The sequence below is a fragment of the Panthera uncia genome, assembly GCF_023721935.1.
Source record: "Panthera uncia isolate 11264 chromosome D3 unlocalized genomic scaffold, Puncia_PCG_1.0 HiC_scaffold_8, whole genome shotgun sequence".
Lineage (NCBI taxonomy): Eukaryota > Metazoa > Chordata > Mammalia > Carnivora > Felidae > Panthera > Panthera uncia.
In genome coordinates, this window is record NW_026057586.1 from 1,585,377 (window position 1) to 1,589,571 (window position 4,195).

General features: G+C 39.0%; 1 non-coding gene across 1 annotated transcript; it reads left to right on the forward strand.

Annotated features, from left to right (window-relative positions):
* The first annotated feature begins 3,646 nt into the window (after positions 1 to 3,646).
* Positions 3,647 to 3,753, forward strand: LOC125914983 (U6 spliceosomal RNA). The gene has a single exon (XR_007455521.1). It is a non-coding gene; the product is annotated as a U6 spliceosomal RNA (small nuclear RNA).
* Positions 3,754 to 4,195: the final 442 nt, after the last annotated feature.

Sequence of the window (4,195 nt, forward strand, 5' to 3'; positions counted from 1 at the left end):
CACCAGTCGCCGGTGAAGATACAGACCAACATGGGGTGTCACTCATGAATGGCACGGAAGGAATACGGTGCAGCCGCTGTGAGAGACAGCTTCGCAGTTTCTTACAAAGATAAACATAGTTTTACCATGTGATCGAGTGATTGCACTTAACCGTGTCGACCCAGTTGTTTCCGAGTTTTATGTCCACAAAAGAAATCCTTCATGTGAATGTGTAGAGCGGCTTTATTCGGCATGGCCCCGAAACTGGAATTAATCCCGACGTCCTCCAATAGGTGAGTGGGTCAGCAACTAGGATGCGTCCAGACGATGGAAAATTGTTCAGCAATAACAAGGAATGAGCTAGCGAGCCACAAAAAGTCGTGGGTGAATCAGAGAGGCACGTTACTCAGGGGAAAGAAGCCAGTCTGCAGCCACACCATATGATCCTATTTATAGGATATTCTGGGGAAGGCCCAACTGTGAAGAAGGTAAAAGGAATCAGTGTTTCCAGGGGGTAAGTGGAAGGGGGGAGGGCCCCCTAGAGGAAGCCCGGGGGATATTTTAGGGCAACGAAACGCTTCTCGAAGATTTTGTGATGTGAATACCTGACACTGTGCATTTGTAAAGCCACCCAACTCTAGAGCACAGGGTGAACATGAATGTTATGCAAAATTTTAAGAAATCGTGTAGGGTCCCAGATGGAATGCAACACGTGACACAAATAATTTAACTGTAGTAAAGCTACGTGACATGACCTCACTGGAGAGGGGAGGAAACAGTGCTGCCCTAGCCAAGTGTGGACACGGGTCTGTAGAACTAGCAGCAGAAGGTGTCCGTGAGCTGCTGTTGGTGGATTTGCTTCTGTGGAGCTCTGGGGTAGCGGTTCTGACGTGCGTTCCGGAACCAGACGGTCAAGTCAGTGGGTGGTGGAGGCTGAAGCAAAGCCTAGAACGATCCACAGGTTCTGGATTAGATTTAGCCATAGGCAACGCAGATGGTTACGGACAGAGATATTCGTGGATGTGCGTACGGGACACGGGTTGGTGCACATGCCCGTCTGCAGCTCTGTCTGCTGAGGGGCTCCAAGAGCCTCTAGGCCACCTGGAGCTCAGATTGCGGTTTCTTTCTCTTTCTTTTCTTAAAGTTCATTTATTTCTTTTGAGAGAGAGAGGCAGTGTGTGCAAGCATGTGTGGGGAAGGACAGAGAGAGAGAACCCCAAGCAGGCTCAGCACCTGGCGTGGAGCCTGACGCGGGGCTCGATCTCACAAACTGTGGGATGACGACCTGAGCTGCAATCAAGAGTCCAACGCTCAACATCAGGTGTCTCTCATATCGCAGTTTCTGATACCCTTCTCCAGCGTAGAACCAGAACTTCTTGGAAAGATGGCTGATTCTAGAACCAGGAAGGAGATATATGAGAGGATCCTGGAGCATCCTGGAGTGTCAGAAAGCAGAGCTCATGATGATAGGGGCATATCGATGGGGCAGAGGACGCGTCTGGAAACGTTCCCGGTGCCCGAAGCTGGAACGAGTTGAGCGATGGGTAATAGAGGGACATTGGATTATAAGCGAAAGTATAAGGCGCCTGGGTGGCTCGGTCGGTTAAGTGTTTGACTCCGGCTCAGGTGACGATCTTGTGGTCCCTGAGTGAGTTCAAGCCTGTATCCGGCTCTGTGCTGACGACTCGGAGCCTGGAGCCTGCTGCGGATTCTGTGTCTCCCTCTCTCTCTGCTTCTCCTCCGCCCACGCTCTGTGTCTCTGTGTCTCTCAAAAATTATTAAAATTTGTGTCTCTCAAAACGTTATTAAGAAATTTTAAGAAAAATCCCAACTGAAAGTCATTCTATAAAATGCCTCATCCATCATCTACAAAACTGTCAAGTTCATAAAAAAAAAAAAAAAAAAGAGGAAATTCTGGGAAACTGTTACAGCCAAGATAAGCCTAAGAAGACATGATGACCTTTATTGTTTAAATTATTTGAGATTATTTTTTTTACCAATTTTAAATGTACTTTAATAAATGTATGTATAAAATTTTCAGTGACTGCATCTATAATGATTTCTGCATAGTTACCATGAATCAAGTTATGTATCCAATGTTTTTCATTACTTTTTAAAATTCAGATTGTTCTTGGATTTTCTATTTATATAATCATCTTTCAGCTATTTATTTACTTATGATATTGCATTAAGTAGAGCCACCAGTAAGAAGCACTTCTCTACTGCTCTTGATTTTAATGTAAGTGACTTCGACAGATCAGTATTTAAAACTGTCTTTTTCCATTGGTTTTTTAGTGAACGTACTTTATATTTTTAAATAGTTTCCTTCTTATTACTGTTTTTTGCATAGGTTTTCTCCCCGTAATCAGGAATGACTTTCACATTTACCACATGTTTGCGGTGTTTATGATCACCCATGCTGAGGTTTCGATCTTTAATTTGTGGGTCTCGTGAGTTATTTTGTTATTTTTCCTGATTTTTAACTGTTTCTGCATTCCTAGAATTAAATATTACTTGATCCTAATTACTTATTTTTTGGTCAGTTTTACTTGTAGATTTCAATTACTAATATTTTATGCAGCTATATTCATATTTAATATTAGCCTCTAATTTCTATTTTTTTTGTATTTATCAGGTTTGGTAATAATTTGTTCTGTTTTAGTAAAATGGTCTAGGGAATATTTTATGTTTTTTTGCTTCTGTTCTTGAATAGCTTAAATAACACTGGATTTATTGACTATTTAAATGTTAAAACCTGAAACGATTTTACATTTTATCTCTTTTAAGTCTGATCTTTAATATCTTTTCAATTTTTTCTTTGATAGCAGTGTGCTCACATTTTCTAATTCTTCTTGGGTCCTTTTTATCATGTGTGTTTTACCAGAAGATTATTTACCTTCTTTATGTTTCATCAGTTATTTTCCTGGAGTTATAGCTAATATTTACTACTCATTGTTTTTACTCTTCTGTGTGTTCATTACATTTCTATGCCCTTAGGATTGCACATTTGCTCTGTACTTGGGTTCTCGTACATTTTAATTATATTTCTATTCTGATGAAAGGGCACCTCGTAGAAAATGTACCTTTTTATCAATTTTGTTTCCTATCTTATTAGTTTAATCTCTATTGATTTCATTTTTATCATCTTTATCACTCTCACTTCCTAGGTTCTTTTGGTTTGTTTTGATTTTCTTTTTCTAGCTTCCCAAAATGAATACACATTTCCTTTAGATTTGTTTTGTTTTGTTTTTCTTCTTGTTGTTGATAACAAAACTTGAGAACTTCGGCAGTGTCCCACATTGTGGTAATAAATATAATCCCATCTCCTGGATATTGGTTTCAAGATAGATTATAATGTCAGTCTTCATTCTCTCCATTGTTCAAAATGTGAGGCGGGAATTCTTTATTTCAATTAGATTATTATTTCTTTTTTTCTAAAAAATATTAAATTCTGTACATTACAAAATGTATGGGTTCAAGTAAAATTATCTAGGCTTGCAGATCAAATGATCTTTCACGTAGAAAATCTTAAAAGTTACATACACATCTGATGGGGTGATGAGCATACCCCGGTGAGTTGTGAGACATGAAATTCACACAAAAAATCAGTTGCATTCTACACACTGACAATGAACAATCCAAAAAGGGAATTAAGAAAATAATTCCAGTGCTCGCTTCGGCAGCACATATACTAAAATTGGAACGATACAGAGAAGATTAGCATGGCCCCTGCGCAAGGATGACACGCAAATTCGTGAAGCATTCCATATAAAAAAAAAAAAAAAGAAAATAATTCCATTTACAATAATATGAAAAAGAATAAAAGACTTAGGAATTAACTTAACCATGGAGGTGAAAGATCTGTATACTGAAAATTGGTGAAAGACATCAAAGAACACACAAAGACCTAGCGAGACACCCTCAGCTCCTGGATTAGAAGACTTAAATTGTCTGAATCTCAGTACTGCTCACAGTGATCTACATATTTAATGCAATTCTTATTAAAATCCAAAGGGCTTTTTTTATTTTTTAATTTTTTTTCCCCTTTGTGGGCTTAATGTGGGTAGGGTAAGTCAAACAATCTCAAAAAAGAAGAACAGGTTGGGGCTCCCATGTCTTGATTTCAAAACTTATTACAAAGCTACATAAATCAAAACAGTGTGGTTGTGGCAGAAAGATAGACACATACACCCAAGGAATAAATTAGCCCAGGAAC